The 20,336-nt window shown below is 37.2% G+C and overlaps 1 protein-coding gene across 22 annotated transcripts in view; it reads right to left on the bottom strand.

Annotated features, from left to right (window-relative positions):
* Nucleotides 1-20,336, bottom strand: part of PARD3 (par-3 family cell polarity regulator) — a 668,338-nt gene that overhangs the window by 272,156 nt on the left and 375,846 nt on the right. The window lies entirely within an intron of this gene.

Here is a 20,336-nt window from a genome sequence, read left to right as displayed (position 1 = left end):
ATAAATGATGTGTAGAAATGGATCCTTTCAATAAACGTAAGAAATTGTTTCCGGCTTGTCAGGATTATGTTTCTGAAACAAACCGTGTACTTCTCTCCACGCTTAGAAATGCTTCAAACAGAGCTCGCCTGATGGTTCAGTGGATATCGCAGTGTGGAACATAGATGAGCGTGTATTTGTGAATAGCTTTGGCTATTTCGGTTTTCTGTTTGAAGCCAGCCGGTACACTGCGGATGGCAAAGCCCATCTATCTCTCTATGAAAGCGCAGGTAACGAAGAAAGGTGAACCTCACCACATTGTGCATTTGTGAAGAAAAATAGGAAAGTTTCTGTTCTTGGCATCTGAATCTGATAGTTCCTAATATTCTGAATTTCAAAATCTTGGTAGGTCTCCCAAATGCAACTAATTTGTTGCCACTATTTCCATTTGAAAACAAATAGGAGAAAGCCAGTGGCAGCGCAAATAACATCAGTCACCTCTTAACATGGGCTCAAATGGCAGGTTGAAAGAAAAACCTGAATGAACTTAAAAGTTCTCCAAGGAGACCAATAGGGAGATAAAAAAGCAAAAATTATTAGTGTCACTTGGTCTAGAGCACTAATTTCTTGACTGATGGGAAGGACAGTCTAGATACCCTGGGACAAGAGGCAAACATTATATGGCAGAGTACAAGGAACATGAATCTTCACCTACTTCTGGTGCTGTGACTGACTTGATAGTTCACATAAATTATATATGATAATGTTAAAATTTTTATGAATCTTTGGCCTGTCCAAAGCTTGGGTCTTCTTTCATAATCCTAATATTTAGAGATAATATCCATAGAGATACTAGAATTTAGAATCCTGCCAAAATTAAAGTTGAAGACGCCACAGTTTTTAATAGCCTATATATATTCTATTGGAATATATTCTATTGGAAGATATAGATCTTTTTGCTGTGTCCTACACAAGCTTTCCAGGAAAAAAGCCAAATAGATACCTTCCTCTTTTAAATGTTTACAGTAATTGTTGCTTGTTCTGTGGCCATTTATCTCTCTCCCCTACAATTGTTACTTATATATATACCCTATCTATCCTTACTGGTGCATTGTAAGCTACTGGAAGATAGACAAGATGGGATTCATTCAGCAAGGCACACTCAAGCACCTAGCTGGTAGCAAGCTCATTAATGAAGGAAAACTGAATGAGTTGAGCTGAGACAAACAAGTCTCATGTTTCTAACAAACTTTTTGCAAAATAGAATACAAAGGGAAATTTAGATTCAGATTCTTTTTTTTTTTCACGAAAATGTCATTTACACCAAATATATGATTGAACTGAAATAAATTGACTTAAAAACAAAAGTCCTTTTTCACTTGTTACTTTGCAGCTTAAACTTGTTTTTCATGAATATTTATTGAATCATACTTTAACTTCATTTTAATTTTTATTATTAAGTATATTACAGCATGTTTTACTATGGTCAAGTCTACTAACATGCAAAAATAATCAGAGGAGATAATATTTAAATTGTATTTTTCTTAATTTTTTTAATGTTTATTTATTTCTGAAAGAAAGAGAGAAAGAGACAGAGCATGAGCAGGAGAGAGGCAGTGAGAGAGGGAGGCACTTCGAATCTGAAGCAGGCTCCAGGCTCTGAGCTGTCAGCACAGAGCCTGATGGGAGGCTCGAACTCACGAACCAGAGTAGGATGCTTAACTGACTAAGCCACCCAGGTAACCCCAGAAGAGATAATATTTAAATTGCCTTTTGTAATTTTAACATTTGATGATCAGTACCTACTAGTGTAAGAGTCTAAAAAAATCTTAGTGACTGATAAAAACATTATTACACAGGTAATTTTTGGTTACTTACTACCATATACTGGAATTAAACAAATACAAAAATTCTCTCGGCTCAAAGGTGAGAACAAAGTACACTGACATAGCCGTACAAGCACTTAACTGTCTGAGTCCTATATGGAAGGAAGAGATTCCACAATATTCCACCAATAATTAGGTTATGTTAAAATGTCATCATGCCCATGATCTGTCTCCCCATACTTCCCTATTGTCTTAGTGTGTTTCTACGTGCAATTGACTAAGGCGTTCCATGCAATTGATTGAGGTATTCTATGACAATACATTATTATTATTATTAAGATGTATCTATCATTCTATTGAATGAGAGAAAATAATTTGAGAAATCAAATTAAATCAGTTATTGATAGTATGAGAAGTAGAAAACATTTTGGCCACTTTACCATCAAAGCAACCATGTAAAAGGACAGCTTGAAGGAAAAGATGACTCAGCCACCACAGCCAATCATAACATAACCAGATATGTGGTGCCACACCTGTTGCTAAATCTCTCTATAGACCAAGAAAGCTATTCCACAGTGCATGCATTCAGTGTGCAGTAAGAGTATGCCCTACCAAGCGTCACTCCAGTTAGTTAATTAGTTTTTAATCGGTGAAATCATGAATGATTTTTCAATATGGTTACAATACTCCTGCAATCAAAAGTGACTAATAATTATTAGGTCCTTATGTACCCTGAAATATGTTATATATTCTAAATAGCCCACATATTTTTAAAGAAATATATCTATACACATATATAGACAGATTATGTTTAATGAAAATTGTTCAGTAGTTAACTATTATTGATGATTTGTTTAAATTTACAAATTTACCCCAGATAGATCCTTTCAGTATTTATGACAGTTTAAAATAACACAACTTGGAAATCTGTAATTTAATTCTACAAGTGGCATCACTATTTTTCACAATAGGTCTATGGATTTGTATTCATCTAAATAATCATTTTTCTTTTATAATCTACTTCCCCCGCCCCCAGCCGGGAATCACTCTAGAATAATAATTCAAAGTAAAAAAGCATGACATGCTTCATTTATTGAATGGCTTGTCTTTCTAAGTCCGCATATACAGCCTAATTCATCAGTAATCCTAATATACAGTAGAAAATGTTATAAATCATAAATAAATACACCATCACATTTACATGGAATATAAACAGAAGTTTATTAAAAGAGGCTTTTACAATCCAGTTATTAAAATAGCCACAAAAATCTCAGAATCCTTTTTCTGGGCACTCAGGATTAGGATACTGATGAGGGCGGGGGCGTGGTGGGGGGAGAGGATGAATTTCACCCTGAGTAACACAGCAAGTGATCAGGGAATCAATGGAACAGACTGAATTAAGGAGAAGTTAGTAGCCTGCTGATTTCTAAGTACTTGACCACACTATTAGAATCATTCTCTCCAAAAGAATGGATTAATTTAAAAGTAAAGTGGTACAATCTGCAAAATTATCTCATTTGCTTCACTAGGTGAAAATGATTACAAAAGGAATGGGAATGAACTATCAAAAAAAAAAAAAAAAAAAAAACTTCACAAGAAAATTGAACTGATACCATAACAGCAAGACTGAGAATGAAAAGTACCCTCTGAAGGGAAATCATGGGTAAGTGATAACACTTTCATGTTCCTGAAACACATGAGAGCAAGCACGGAGATTTCCATACCTCCCACTTTCAATTTAAAGCCATCTCAAACTGTATAATTAAAAACACATGTTAGGTATATATTTTGCAAATTCAACCAGCAGCCAGTATTTGTTCTGAAGTGATGAAGAACTGACTGCCTATGGTGTTGTGGTTCCTTTAACACTTTTTAGAGAAAATACTCGAAGCTAACGAAATTCCAAACATTTTGGTATGTCAGTGTGCTAGGACAGAGAATAGTTCTTCTTCTAGGAAGTCAGTACCAGAATTCCTTATTGGGGACAACCATTTTCCAGAAGTCACCTTGCACAAGAAAAAAAAAAAAAAAAACAACATACATTTATATATGAAGAAGAGGGAAGAGAGGCAGCCAGGTGAGCTCTACTTGGAGGGATCAGCCCAGGAGCAGAATTGCCTAGGTGGGTTGTGCTGACAGACACAGAAGAAGAGACATGGTGGGTGGATTAATGTGGCAGGCAGACTTATGAAGGAGTGTCTGTAGGGTTTAGGGGGACAGAAGCAGAGACTCCTGCACCTCGTGTGCAAATCTAATGTAAACCCTACTTGGCACATACACTTTCTGAGCACATAGATTTTTTTTTTCCTGATAAATCTGAAACATCTCCAGGCCTACCCCCTTTTCCACTGTTTCCTATATATATATTTTTTTTAATTTGGGGGAAAAAACACTATGTCCACTATGTACGAAACTCACTACTGAATAACTTCCCTCCAATAAAAATATGCAAATACACAACTATTTCTTTAAGCCTATCCTCATGGCTCTTGAGCAATGTTTCTTACCATAAAGGGGGGGCAAAGAAGAGTAAGAAAGCAAAGCCATTGAAATGCAGCATGATTTGGGATGTATAATTAGAAATTTAACTGCTTAGATTATATTAAGGATTGCACCACTACATTTTCACAAGGTTCATTAGCCTAATTATGCACTTAATTAAAACAAACTCAGTCATACATGTTAACATTTTCAATTCTAAGTATAAATTACAACCAATGATAAAACTGAAAATAAGTAACAAAGGTTTTATTGACATCTAAATTGGCTAAGCAAGTCTGAGTTTTGCTTTGATAATGTAAACTCCCACAACTGCCACCCAGTTGTATGGACATGATCATAATTCATCTTAACAAAAGCTGACACAGTATAAACACCACAACCATAGTGAAGGCAGAGTGGGAGTATGCAAAATGGGATTCCATCAATAAGACCCTCTCAGCTCACTGAACACTAAACATGAGGGGCCAGAAATTATCTACATTTGAGCCCTGAGAACCACAGCCATCTTCATAGCAGATACAAACAGAAGAAAGTTCAGAAAAGTTCCAAGTTAAAAAAAAAAAAATCTTTGCTTTTTAAATCTTTAATAGGTAAATAAAAATAGAGAAGTCTTTCAGCTTAGGGCAGAAATGACAAGCATCACACTTCTACATTTAAAGAAGCAAGATTTATTGAAATGTAAACTATACTTTTCTACCTAAAACAAAGGTATTATTGTAATCCTTTATTAGAACAAATAAGCCTACAGCTAAGAAAGCACAATTAAAAACTTTCAGATAAAAGCTACAGATTCAGTTCATGAAGTTACATTGTTTTCTCAGAAGTAATGAAAATTGAATACTCAAAGTTCAAGAGCATATTTCTCCTTTGAAAAGTGATAATTTCAAAATTCTACAATGATCTGAAATACACACACCTCGCATAAAGCTTTCCTGACCTGAACTAGGTTCCATGAAATTCAAATTGGCTCTATTTCTTCATTAACATATATACACCCAATGAACTAAACTAGTATGTACAGTTGACCTATGAACAACGTGGAGTTAGGGGTGCTGATCCGCAGCACAGTAAAAAATTTGCACATAAATTTGACTTTCCAAACGCGTAACTACTAATAGCCTACTACTGACCAAAGCCTTGCTGATAACGTAAGTCAATTAGCACATATTTTGCATGTTATATGTATTGTATACTATATTCTTAAAGTAAGCTAGAGAAAAGAGAATGTTAACAAGAAAATCATAAGAAAGACAAAAACATTTACATACTGCACTGTACTTATAGGGGAAACAAATCCATGCATAAATGGACCTGCACAGTTCAAACCTGTGTTGCTCAAGGGTCAACTGTTTTGCAAATCTTGAATATATGACAGCAGTAATTCTCATCTTGGATTCAAAACAGAAGAAAAAAATGATCATTTTCTACTATTTCATACACTAATCAGCACCTATCTAAACAAACAGAATAATCAGCAATATGGAGGAAATTCTAACGCACATGACAGGAAGATCAAAGGAAGATAAAATATCATTTTTATTAGCTGTCACTGCCAAGTACTCTGCTAAATATACTTTACATATATGGTGTAATTTGCATATATTTTCCTATTAAAGCCATACAAAGTCACTGGAGTGTCCATCCCTCAGATGTAAAGACTGACGCTAAACAAAGCTAACTTGCTCCCTTGCTAAAAGACAGAGCTGAATTCTGTCCCAGTATCTCTGGCCTTAAAAGTTGAACAGTTCCGAACAACTCCTCTGCCAAAAACATAAAGATAACATGTGGTCAAGTTAGTCACTGATTGACAGAAAGGTAACACAGCATTTCTAACCAGAAATTCTGAAAAAGAAACAAACTTCTTGTTTTTGATGTATTATAAAGCAAAAAGTCCAGGGGAAAAAGTCATGAAGAAAAACTTTAATGCAGTAATTGAAAGGATAGTATAGACCCTTCAGCTGATACTGTAAATATTAAATTGAAGATAAATGGTTGAAAAAAATTCATCTATAAAAAGTGAGTGATTAATAAGGCAATGCCAGCAGGAGCCATTTGCAGAAAGCTAGAAACATACAGAGACACACACACACACAGACACACATACTCTTCCTCCTTCCCTCCCTGTCTTACCAAGGAAGGGCTGCTTTTCCAAAACTAGATTTTTCCTTTAAGTCTCAGGATTGACAATCAAATAAACGAAGAAGAGTCCTGTGAGTACTTATTACTAATTGGAAGATGTTAAATGAGTTTGTTTTTTTAAATTTGCTGCCTTCTGGGAATTCCTGAGAATTAGAGGTATGTGTTGGTAGTTAATAACATAGAGTTACAATAGAAAGACTTTCTTATCTACCAGTAAGTGGCAATGAAATTTTGGGCTCTTGTCTCCCTCTCCAAATATTATGAATAGGAAACAGAGGAGAAGGAATTTTAGATATGAAAAATATTAGAATCGAAACTCCATCATGGGGCACCTGGGTGGCTCAGTAGGATAAAAGTCTGACTCTTGGTTTCAGTTCAAGTATCATGAGTTTGAGGCCCCACATCAGGGTCTGAGCTGACAGCACTGAGCCTGCTTCAGATTCTCTCTCTCCCTCTCTCTCTGCCCCTATCCCGCTTCTGTGAGTGCACTCGCACATGTTCTCTCTCTCTCTCTCTCTCTCTCTCTCTCAAAATAAATAAACTTAAAGAAAGATAGAAAGAAAGAAAGAACAAGAAAGAAAGAAAGAAAGAAAGAAAGAAAGAAAGAAAGAAAGAAAGAAAGAAAGAAAGAAAAAGAAAGAAAAAGAAAGAAAGAAAGAGAAAGAGAAAGAGAAAGAGAAAGAGAAAGAAAAAGAAAAAGAAAAAGAAAAAGAAAAAGAAAAAGAAAAAGAAAAAGAAAAAGAAGAAAAAGAAAAAGAAAAAGAAAAAGAAAAAGAAAAAGAAAAAGAAAAAGAAAAAGAAAAAGAAAAAGAAAAAGAAAAAGAAAAAGAAAAAGAAAGAGAAACTCCATGATGGCGGGCATTTTTATCAAATTATGGCCCACAAGCCAACATTAAGACTAAGCCTGCCACCTGTTTTTGTAAATGCAGCTTTAATGGAACATAGCCACACTCATTTAGTTATACATTGCCTATGGTTGCTTTCATGCTACAATGACAGAATCGAATGCTTGCAGTGGAAACTCAGGTGACCCACAATGCAAAAACATTGAATATCTGACCCTGTAAAGGTTTTGCCAAGCCTTGATCTTCCCTCCACCTAGAAACAAGAACACTGCCTGGTAGATACCAGATCTTTAAAAAAAAAAAAAAAAAAAAAAAAAAAAGGCATGGGGGGCCGGGGGAGAATCCAACAACTTCCTTGACAAAACAAGCTACAACCATATAACTACTATTTGCAAAAGAAAAGGTACTGTGATAGAACACTCCAAAGACCACTGGCTTAATAATAACCAAGAATGTATATAAATGGGAAATGTCCATTACAGAAAAGACCCAGAAAAACAGACTGCATTTTATCAAAAACAATATGCTTTGCCACACTTGTTTCCACAAGGGAAATGTTGTAGAATTTCCACTCTAAGTTAGACTGTAGAGTCCAAGTAAAAGAATAATTTTTTTTTTTAAATACAATCCTATTTCTTAAAAACTTTTAACAATGTCTCCATTATTTTTAGTGAATGAAGTCTCATAGGTCACTCATAAAGTGCTTTCAAACAATCCCTCCAGTGCTATCTTATAATACATTCTGTTTCAAATCCTTTACTCGTTAGTTCTTACCAAATCGTGCACATGTGTATGTAGCATCTTCCTTTCATATATTCTCTCCTTGGGAAAGAATATCTTTCCAGAATGTCACTAGAATAACTCCTATATTTTCTTCAAAGAACCTAGCAAGCTCCATTGTTTCACTGAAGGTTGACGACAGCATTCAATATTTCCATACTTCTGCTAAATCCCTATGGCTTGTGCATATAGTTCTTTTGAAAATGTAGCATGGATTTTTTAATATACACATTTTTCAGTTGGAATTTTAACTCCCTTGAAACCAAATTTAAATCTTATAATTTCATAAACCCAACTTCTACAGTATATAATTTTTTTATCTTGCTTCTTAAATACCTAGCATTATCAGCCTCAGAAAAGCTCATTAACAACTATCAAGCCAGGATATTTCTCTATACCTACTGTAGCAATGCCATAGCTAATATGGATAGTCACAGGTTCATACACACTTTTACTGTGTAAGCATTACTGAGTAATACCTATGGGTTAAGACCTAGGAATATAAAATATATAAAACACAGTTTTCTGCCAAAGGAAATGACAATTATTTGGCATAACCTTCGTGAAAATAGTAGCATGTGTGATTTAAATAAGAAAGTTATGTTTGACTTTTAAATCAGGAGGAAATCAAATTATATGTGTGAAGTTAAAATTGATTTCAAGGTAATGAAACTGTGTAAAAGAGCTCTGGATGGGAATCAGTTTATTTTATTTTTGAATAATGTACAAGATGATGACTAAAGTAAAACAGTATAACAGGGAAGGAAACAATCAACAAAACTCAGAGGCAAACTACGGACTGGGAAAAGATATTTGCAAATGACATACGATATAGGTTTAGTATCCAAAATCTATAAAGAACTGATCAAATTCAACCCTCAAAATATGAATAATCCAATTAAAAAGGTCAGAAGACATGCATAGATATTTTTCCAAAGAACACATGCAGATGGCCAACAGACACATGAAAAGATGCTCAACATCGCTCATCATCAGGGAAATACAAATCAAAACTACAAAGAGGTATCACCTCACACCTGTCAGAACAGCTAAAATCAATGACACAAGAAACAACAGGTGTTGGCAAGCATGTGGAGAAAGGAGAACCTTCTTGCACTGTTGGTGGAAATGCAAACTGGTGCAGTCACTCTGGAAAACAATATGGAGGTTCCTCAGAAAGTTAAAAATAGAACTACCCTACTATCCAGCAATTGTACTTCTTAGTATTTATCCAAGGAATAAAAAAAATATGAAATCTAAAGGATACATGCATCCAATAGTTGTAGCAGCATTATCTACAATAGCCAAATAATGGAAACAGCCTAAGTGTCCACTGACTGATGAATGCATAAAGAAGATGTGGTTTATATGTACAATGAAAATGTTACTTAGCCATAAAAAAGGATCAAATCTTGCCATTTGTAATGATATGGATGGAGACAGAGGGTATTATTCTAAGCAAAATAAGTCACAGAAAGACAAACACCATGTGATTTCACTCATATGTGTAATTTAAGAAACAAATGAGCAAAGAGAGAAGAAGAAGAAGAAGAAGAAGAAGAAGAAAGAAAGAAAGAAAGAAAGAAAGAAAGAAAGAAAGAAAGAAAGAAAGAAAGACAGACAAGCCAAGAAACAGACTCTTAACTATAGAGAAAAAACTGATGGTTACCAGAAAGAAGGTGGGTGGGGAATGGGTTAAATAGGTGATGTGGATTTAGGAGTGCACTTGTGATGAGTACCAGGTGATGTATGGAAGTACTGAATCACTATATTATATACCTAAAACTAATATTAAACTGTAAACTGGAATTAAAAAAATAAATTTTAAAGAAAAAAGAAAAACAGAATCAAGGGGAAGATAAAACTGTCATTTCCATGCATCTATTTGTGTCCCTATCTAGGTACTGAGGCAGTGGTTAGGGGATAAGAAGCCATATGCCAAGTGTCACTGATGCCTCCAATCAAAAAACACCTTCCAGTTTTGCTCTAGAAAATAGTAGGCCCAGCAAGATCCTTATTCAAAAACTTCATTATGCCTCAGGCCATAATAATACTTAAGTGGCTACAAAAATTTCTCTAACATTGACTTCACATTTTTTTCCTGTTTTCCTGAATTATATTTTTACTTGAGATGTCCTGCGTTGTGTGTTTTCTCTTTATGATATATAATTCACATCCTGCATTATTTCTTAGACTTTTTGGCTTTGAAATCTAAATCAGAAGGCAATACTGACAGATATGGGTCACTTTTACAAAAAGAAGTATTCAGTAAGTGTTCTTCAATTAGCTGTATCTTCAAAATTGAGAAGACCCAAATAAGACTGGAATTTTGTACAAGTGAAGTTATTCTTGGAAATTTCAACTTACATCCCATGAATATGTATTCTTTTATTCCCACTAGATACATGTGTAATTTCTTCACAAGTTCCACTTAATTTCTTCCTTTCTGCTATACTACATCGCTTAATTTGCCCTTTCAGCCACCATGGAGCTGATGTAGCTTCCTTTATAAGCTGTCATCACATTTGAAATCATCTTCTGCAACAAGCCAGCTTCAGTTACCTAATTCAGACAATTCCTCCTCTATCAATTCATGGAGTACCTATCATATATCAACATTTATCACATAATTACAATTGTGTGATTTGGGGCCATCACTCCATCTTGGTTGCAGATCCCTAGAGAAAGACTATGTCCTGTTCATCTTTGTGTCCTAGCACCTAACGCAGGAATTATCACACAGTAAAACCTTGGGAAGGCTTCTGATTGAATGAGAAGAATCTAAGTGTAAGCATTTCAGAGAACAAGGACCATGGGTGTCTTTGCCTCCTCAAGATTGATTTCTATGATTTTGAGCAGCCTGCCTGCATTTTCTCTCCCAATGAAAACCTAACTCTGAAGAACCATTACTATCAAGTCAATGAGTAAGCTTAAAAAAGCAACGTAAGTACTGAGAAAAGAACAAATATTTCTTTGTTCTTTGTTGTTTCCCAATATGAAAACTGGTAATGTCTAAAAAGAGTTTACAATTGTAAAATCTGATTTTCTTAATCTCTTTGTCCCTTATATAAGAAAGTTGTACAAGACAGTCTTCGTTAAATGCCAAATCAACCGAGATTAAAAATGACTCAGCTGGGGGCGTCTGGGGGGTGCAGTTGGTTAAGCAGCTGACTTTGGCTCAGGTCATCATCTCACAGCTCATAAGTTCGAGCATCACATCAAGCTCTGTGCTGACAGCTCATAGCCTGGACCCTGCTTAAGATTCTGTGTCTTTCTCTCTCTCTCTCTCTCTCTCTCTCTCTCTCTCTGCCCCTCCTCCACCTCTCTCTCTCTCTCTCTCTCTCTCTCTCTCTCTCTCTCTCTCTCTCAAATAAAAAAATAAGCATTTAAAAAATGTTAAAAATGACTCAGCTATAAAACAACTTTTAGTTCTGCAAAGGGATACTTGTCTACTTGAATGTGTTCTGTATCTCTAAACACCATGGTAACCAGTGGATTTTGTGAAATTGCTTCCATTGAATTAATCTATACTACATTTACTTATCTATCTTGTTTTCCTTTTGCTCTAGGCTTTTCATCTATTTATTTTATCCTAATATCCTTTCACATTGAGGGAGGAAATGTGTAATAAATTACAGAAAATGGCATGTTTATAATTGAAATACTGGTTGTCTCATTTAAATGGGAGGGCAGGAAGCGGTTCAAGAAGACAGCATAGGAAGATCCCGAACTCACCTTCTTCCACAGATACCACACATGTACAGCTACACATGGAAGAGTTCTCTCAGAAAAGGACCTCAGAACCAGCTGAAGAGCTACTCCACAAGAAAGGACAAAAAGACCACACAGAGACATACTCTTCCAAAACCCCCAACACAGTGACCCACAATTGGGAAAAAACTCAAAACACAAAATACAAATAAAAACATATATACATAAATCAGGACAAACACACACACACACACACACACACACACACACACACACACAGCTTCTTCCTGAGGAGCAAGGGATTTGTGTTCCATGCTAGGTACCACAACCCTCAGCGTCTAAAGCAGAGTGAGGAACCCCCAAAATCTGGCTTTGAAAGCCACAGGAATTACATTAAGGAGAACCACAGGGCTATCAAGAACAAAGATTTCCCGATTAAAGGGCTCACATGTAGGACCCAGGTCACAAAACAGGAGTTTGAAAAAAGTCTAGACCACAGGTGAAGGAACTTTACTTGTTAAACTTAAAGTATCTACCAGAGGGACAGAAGTCTGCTGGTATTCTCTCTAGGGACAGAATACTAGTGGATACCATTTTTATAAACTACTTCTACATTGCTAATGCCAGTATTGGCAGGTGCCATTTTTGTACCTCACTCTAACTAACTAATAGCTGTGGGAGAGCAACACCCCCTCCCCACTGGCCAGCACATCTAGGCACGGCAGATGAGCAGACTCATGCCTTCTACCCCTGGACCCTGCCATAGTTGAACAGGTATGTGTTGTACACACAGGGGATGTCCCTTGCACACCAGACTTGGGTGGGGTGGGAGGGTTGGGTTTCTGGACTCCACAGAACTGAAAGTATTGGACAGACAGCTCAAAAGATAACCAAGAACAAGGGTAAGGTTAAATGTTAAGGTTCATCTACTATACAGAGTCATTCACAAGCACAGGGAGATATAACTGTTTTACATAATACACAAAAACAAATACAGAGAATGAAGCAAAATGAGGAAACAGAGAAGCATGTTCTAGATGAAAGAACAAGATAAAATCCAAGACAAAAACCTTAATGAAACAGAGGTAAGTAATTTATCTGAGAAAAAGTTCATAAAATGCTAAAGTCAGAAGAAAAATAGATCAACAGACTGAGAACTTCAACAAAGAGACAGAAAAATATAAGAAAATACCAAACACACTTCACAGAGCTAAAGACTACAATAACTGCTCTGAAAAATTCACTAGATGGGATCAAAAGGAGGTTAGACAATACGGAAAAATGGACCTGTGATCTGGAAGTCAAGGTAGTGGAAATCACCCAAACACAAACAGAACTTCAAAAAGATAACAAAAAGTTTAAATGAGAATAGATTCAAGGATCTGTGGGAAAATATCAAACATGCTACATTCATATTATATGAGTCCCAGAAAGAGAAGAAAGAAAGAAAGAAAGAAAGAAAGAAAGAAAGAAAGAAAGAAAGAAAGAAAGAAAGAAAGAAAGAAAGAAAGAGGCAGAAACTTATTTGAAGAAACAACGGCTAAAAACTTCCTTAACCTAGAGAAGGAAAAAGACATCCAGGTCCAGGAAGCACAGAAAGTCCCAAACTACAGGACACAGAAAGACACACTAAAACACATTGTAATTATCAAATGTCAAAAGTTGAAGAGAGAGTTTTAAAAGCAGCAAGAGAAAAATAACTAGGGAAACTGCAGATGACTACCAGATGACTTTTCAACAGAAACTCTGCAAGACAGAAGGAAGTGGCATGATATACTCAAAGTGTTGGGAAAAAACAAAAGCAACTTCCAACCAAGAATACTCTACCCAGCAAGGTTACTCAGAACAGAAGGAGACAAAGTTCGAGACAAGCAAAGGCTAATAAGGTAATTCATCACCACAAAACTGGCAATACGAAAGAATTGATAAACAGACTTCTTTAAGCTCTGAACAAAAGGCCATAACTAGAAGAAAATATATGAAAGAAAAAAGATCACACTGATAAAGCAAATATAGAGTAAGGTAGTGGATTAACCACTTATGAAGCTAGTATGAAAACAAAGTAGTAAAATCAACTGTAACTGCAATAATTAGATAAGGGATACACAAAATAAAAAGCTGTAAAATACGATATCAAAAACATACAACACTGGGGATGGGTAGTAAAAATACAGTGCATTTAGAATGCCATCTAACTTAAATCACTATCAAAATAAATTGCTACACACACACACACACACACACACACACACATACACACACACTCTTATATATGAATATCATGGTAACCATAAAACAAAATCTTAAAATACACACAAAAAAATGAGAATATCTAAACATAAAACTAAAAGAAAGTCATCAAACCACAAAGAAAGACAGCAAGCAGGAACAGAGAACTATAAAAACAACCAGAAAAAAAGACTAAACAAAATGGCAATAAGTACATATCTATCAATAATTACCTTAAATGTAAATACTAAATCCTTCAATAAAAAGACATAGGGTGGCTAAATGGATAAAAAGAACAAGACCCAGGGGCGCCTAGGTGGCTACCAGTTAAGCATCTGACTTCAGCTCTGGTTATGATTTCACGGTTTGTGAGTTCAGGCCCCACATCAGGCTCTGTGCTGACAGCTCAGAGCCTGAGCCTACTTCGAATTCTGTGTCTCCCTCTCTCTCTGCCCCTCTCCCACGTGCGCTCTGTGTCTCTCTCAAAAATAAACATTAAGAAAACAAGAGGAAGATAGCAGCACAGGAGGATGCTGGGCTCACCGTGTCCTGCTGATCACTTAGATTCCACCCACACCTGCCTAAACAACCCAGAAAACTTCCAGAAGACTAGCAGAATGGATTCTCTGAAGGCAAGCGCAGACGAGAGGCCCACAGAAGAGGGTAGGAAGGGCGGAGAGGCAGTGCGCGCTACACAGACTGGGGACTGGCGTGAGGGAGCCGGGGCGGAGGGGAAGCCCACCAGCAAAGCAGAGCCCCCCCGCCCCCAGTCTGGCTTGCAAAAGCAGAGGCACTGGACAGAGTGTGTTCTGACAACAAGCTGGACTTAACATCTGGAAGGTTATAAGGTAACAGCTCTGCTCAGAGAGCAGGAGGGCTGGAGGACAAGGGGAGGGAGAGTTGTTGAGCCCCGGACGACAGAGCTCAGCTTGGCAGGGAACAAAGGCTCTTGCCAGCACCATCTCCCTCGCCCATCCCCCGCTAACATCCCAAAGGGAACCAGTTCCTGTCAGGGAACTTGCTTGCACCGTGCAAACACCCAAAGCTGTGCTTCTGCGGATCCATCGCTCCAGCGGCAGATCTGACTCCCTCCCGGTGCCGCAGGGCCCCTCCCAAAGCGGATCTCTGAAGGAAAAGCGAGCTGAGCCTGCCCCTCCCGGCCCTGTGCACCTTGCCGATCCACCCCAGATAATATGCCAGATCCCCAGCACCACAAGCCTGGCAGTGTGCAAGTAGCCCAGACGAGCCACACCACCCCACAGTGAATTCCGCCCCTAGGAGAGGGGAAGAGAAGGTACACACCAGTCTGACTGTGGCCCCAGTGGTGGGTTGGGAGCAGACATCAGGTCTGACTGCAGCCCCCCCACCAACGCCAGTTATTCAAAACAGCACAGGGGAAGTGCCCTGCAGTTCCGCAACACTCCAGGGTCTATCCAAAATGACGAAATGGAAGAATTCCCCTCAAAAGAAACTCTAGGAAATAGCCACAGCTAACGAACTGATCAAAAACGATTTAAACAATATAAAAGAAAGTGAATTTTGAATAGTAGTCATAAAATTAATCACTGGTCTTGAAAACAGTATAGAGGACAACAGAGAATCTATTGCTACAGAGATCAAGGGACTAAGGAACAGCCAAACAGCCAAGAGGAACTAAAAATGCTATTAATGAGCTGCAAAATAAAATGGAGGTGACCACAGCTCGGATTGAAGAAGGCAGAGGAGAGAATAGGTGAACTAGAAGATAAAGTTGTGGAAAAAGAGGAAACTGAGAAAAAGAGAGATTAAAAAAATCCAGGAGTATGAGGGGAAAATTAGAGAAATAAGTGATCCGCTAGAGAGAAATAATCTACACATAATTGGTATCCCAGAGGAGGAAGAGAGAGGGAAACGTGCTGAAGGTGTACTTGAACAAATAATAGCTGAGAACTTCCCTGATCTGGGGAAGGAAAAAGGCATTGAAATCCAAGAGGCACAGAGAACTGCCTTCAGACGTAACTTGAATTGATCTTCTGCATGACATATCATAGTGAAACTGGAAAAATACAAGGATAAAGAGAAAATTCTGAAAGCAGCTAGGGATAAACGTGTTCTAACATATAAGGGAGACCGATAAGACTCTTGAAAGATCTCTCTACTGAAACTTGGCAGGCCAGAAAGGTATGGCAGGAAATCTTCAATGTGATCAACAGAAAAAATATGCAGCTGAGAATCCTTTATCCAGCAAATCTGTCATTTAGAATAGAAGAGATAAAGGTCTTCCCAAACAAACAAAAACTGAAGGAATTCATCACCACTAAACCAGCCCTACAAGAGATCCTAAGGGGGATCCTGTGAGACAAACTACCAGAGACATCGCTACAAGCATGAAACCTACAGTAATCACAATGACTCTAAACCCATATCTTTCTATAATAATATACATATCTTTCTATAATAATATTCTATAATTTACACTGAATGTAAATGGACTAAATGCGCCAACAAAAAGACACAGGGTATCAGAATGGATAAAAAAACAAGACCCATCTATTTGCTGTCTACAAGAGACTCATTTTAGACCTGAGGACACCTTCAGATTGAAAGTGAGGGGATGGAGAACTATCTATCATGCTACTGGAAGTCAAAAGAAAGCTGGAGTAGCCATACTTATATCAGACAAACGAGACTTTAAATTAAAGGCTGTAACAAGAGATGAAGAAGGGCATTATATAATAATTATAGGCTCTATCCATCAGGAAGAGCTAACAATTATAAATGTCTATGCACCGAATACGGGAGCCCCCAAACATATAAAACAATTACTCATAAATATAAGCAACCTTATTGATAAGAATGTGGTAATTGCAGGGGACTTTAACACCCCACTTACAGAAATGGATAGATCATCTAGACACACAGTCAATAAAAAAACAAGGGCCCTGAATGCTACATTGGATCAGATGGACTTGACAGATATATTTAGAACTCTGCATCCCAAAGCAACAGAATATACTTTCTTCTTGAGTGCACATGGAACATTCTCCAAGATAGATCACATACAGGGTCACAAAACAGCCCTTCATAAGTATACAAGAATTGAGATCATACCATGCATACTTTCAGACCACAAGGCTATGAAACTTGAAATCAACCAAAGGAAAAAGTCTGGAAAACCTCCAAAAGCATGGAGGTTAAAGAACACCCTACTAAAGAATGAATGGGTCAACCAGGCAATCAGAGAAGAAATTAAAAAATATATGGAAACAAACGAAAATGAAAATGAAACAAACGAAAATGAAAATACAACAATCCAAATGCTTTGGGATGCAGCAAAGGCAGTCCTGAGAGGAAAATACATTGCAATCCAGGCCTATCTCAGGAAACAAGAAAAATCCCAAATACAAAATCTAACAGCACACCTAAAGGAAATAGAAGCAGAACAGCAAAGACACCCTAAACTCAGCAGAATAAGAGAAATAACAAAGATCAGAGCAGAAATAAACAATACAGAATCTAAAAACACTGTAGAGCAGATCAATGAAACCAAGAGTTGTTTTTTTGAAAAAAATAAACAAAATTGATAAACCTCTAGCCAGGCTTCTCAAAAAGAAAAGGGAGAGGACCCAAATAGATAAAATCATGAATGAAAATGGAATTATTACAGCCAATCTCTCAGAAATACAAGCAATTATCAGGGAATACTATGATGAATTATATGCCAACAAAATGGACAACCTGGAAGAAAGGGACAAATTCCTAAACACCCACACACTTGCAAAACTCAATCAGAAGGAAATAGAAAGCTTGAATAGACCCATAACCAGCGAAGAAATTGAATCAGTTATGAAAAATCTCCCAACAAATAAGAGTCCAGGACCAGATGGCTTCCCTGGGTAATTCTACCAAACATTTAAAGCAGAGATAATACCTATCCTTCTCAAGCTATTCCAAAAAGTAGAAAGGGAAGGAAAACTTCCAGACTCATTCTATGAAGCCAGTATTACTTTGATTCCTAAACTAGAGACCCAGTAAAAAAAGAGAACTACAGGCCAATATCCCTGATGAATATGGATGCAAAAATTCTCAATAAGATACTAGCAAATCGAATTCAACAGCTTATAAAAAGAATTATTCACCATGATCAAGTGGGATTCATTCCTAGGATGCAGGGCTGGTTCAACATTCGCAAATCAATCAACGTGATACATCACATTAATAAAAGAAAAGATAAGAATCATATGAATCTGTCAATCGATGCAGAAAAAGCATGTGACAAAATTCAGCATTCTTAATAAAAACCCTTGAGAAAGTCGGGATAGAAGGAACATACTTAAACATCATAAAAGCCATCTATGAAAAGCCCACAGCTAACATCATCCTCAATGGGGAAAAACTGAGAGCTTTTTCCCTGAGATCAGGAACACGACAAGGATGTCCACTCACACCGCTGTTGTTTAACATAGTGTTGGAAGTTCTAGCGTCAGCAATCAAACAAAAGGAAATCAAAGGCATCAAAATTGGCAAAGATGAAGTTAAGCTTTCATGTTTTGCAGATGACATGATATATTACATGGAAAATCTGACAGATTCCACCCAAAGTCTGCTAGAACTGATACATAAATTCAGCAAAGTTGCAGGATACTAAGTCAATGTACAGAAATCAGTTGCATTTTTATACACTAATAATGAAGCAACAGAAAGACAAATAAAGAAACTGATCCCATGCACAACTGTATCAGAATCATCAAATACCTAGGAATAAATCTAACCAAAGATGTAAAAGATATGTATGCTGAAAACTATAGAAAGCTTATGAAGGAAATTGAAGAAGACATAAAGAAATGGAAAAACATTCCGTGCTCATGGGTTGGAAAAATAAATATTGTCGAAATGTCAATACTACCCAAAGCTATCTACACATTCAATGAAATCCCAATCAAAACTGCACCAGCATTCTTCTTGAAGCTAGAACAAGCAATCCTAAAATTCGTACGGAACCACAAAAAAGCCCGAATAGCCAAAGTAATTTTGAAGAAGACCAAAGCAGGAGGCATCACAATCCCAGACTTTAGCCTCTACTACAAACCTGTCATCATCAAGACAGCATGTATTGGCACAAAACAGACACATAGACCAGTGGAATAGAATAGAAACCCCAGAACTAGACCCACAAAAGTATGGCCAACTAATCTTTGACAAAGCAGGAAAGAATATCCAATGGAAAAAAAGACAGTCTCTTTAACAAATGGTGCTGGGAGAACTGGACAGCAACATGCAGAAGGTTGAAACTAGACCACTTTCTACACCATTCACAAAAATAAACTCAAAATGGATAAAGGACCTGAATGTGAGACAGGAACCCATCAAAACCCTAGAGGAGAAAGCAGGAAAAGACCTCTCTGACCTCAGCCACAGCAATTTCTTACTTGACACATCCCCAAAGGCAATGGAATTAAAAGCAAAAATGAACTATTGGTACCTCATGAAGATAAAAAGCTTTTGCACAGCAAAGGACACAATCAACAAAACTAAAAGGCAACCAACGGAATGGGAAAAGATATTTGCAAATGACATATTGGACAAAGGGCTAGTATCCAAAACCTATAAAGAGCTTACCAAACTCCACACCCAAAAAACAAACAATCCAGTGAAGAAACGGGCAGAAAACATGAATAGACCCTTCTCTAAAGAAGACATCTGGATGGCCAACAGGCACATGAAAAGATGCTCAACGTCACTCCTCATCAGGGAAATACAAATCAATACCACACTCAGATATCACCACAAGCCAGTCAGAGTGGCCAAAATGAACAAATCAGGAGACTATACATGCTGGAGAGGATGTGGAGAAACGGGAACCCTCTTGCACTGTTGGTGGGAATGCAAACTGGTGCAGCTGCTCAGGAAAACAGTGTGGAGGTTCCTCAAAAAATTAAAAATAGACCTACCCTATGACCCAGCAGTAGCACTGCTAGGAATTTACCCAAGGGATACAGGAGTACTGATGCATAGGGGCACTTGTACCCCAATGTTTATAGCAGCACTCTCAACAATAGCCAAATTATGGAAAGAGCCTAAATGTCCATCAACTGATGAATGGATAAAGAAATTGTGGTTTATATACACAATGGAGTACTATGTGGCAATGAGAAAGAATGAAATATGGCCCTTTGTAGCAACGTGGATAGAACTGGAGAGTGTGATGCTAAGTGAAATAAGCCAGGCAGAGAAAGACAGATACCATATGTTTTCACTCCTATTGTGGATCTTGAGAAACTTAACAGAAACTCATGGGGGAGGGGAAGGAAAAAAAAAAAAAAAAGAGGTTAGAGTGGGAAAGAGC

The sequence above is a fragment of the Neofelis nebulosa genome, chromosome 8 (genome assembly GCF_028018385.1).
Source record: "Neofelis nebulosa isolate mNeoNeb1 chromosome 8, mNeoNeb1.pri, whole genome shotgun sequence".
Taxonomy (NCBI): domain Eukaryota; kingdom Metazoa; phylum Chordata; class Mammalia; order Carnivora; family Felidae; genus Neofelis; species Neofelis nebulosa.
This window is presented reverse-complemented; position numbering and strand designations above follow the sequence as displayed.